The following is a 265-nucleotide window of genomic DNA, read 5'->3' on the forward strand; positions in this document are numbered from 1 at the left end:
TGTTCTGCATCGCTTGAATGTCGTACTTGTTATTCAACTTTCTGCCAGAACAGTTCATGTTGCAGATAGTAAAGCCCTTTTGCAACACAGATGAACAACATGTTGAAGCAAATGGTCGAATGGTTCTCAGAATCTTAAAGACTTTCGGGAATAATAAGAGATACGAACGCACATGCACAAACTATAGCTATATCTATTCATTCTTTTACCTGTCAGTCTGTTTCTACGCATCTTAATCCTCCCGTCTAACTATCTCTCTGTCTGT

This window comes from Penaeus monodon, chromosome 19, assembly GCF_015228065.2.
Source record: "Penaeus monodon isolate SGIC_2016 chromosome 19, NSTDA_Pmon_1, whole genome shotgun sequence".
Lineage (NCBI taxonomy): Eukaryota > Metazoa > Arthropoda > Malacostraca > Decapoda > Penaeidae > Penaeus > Penaeus monodon.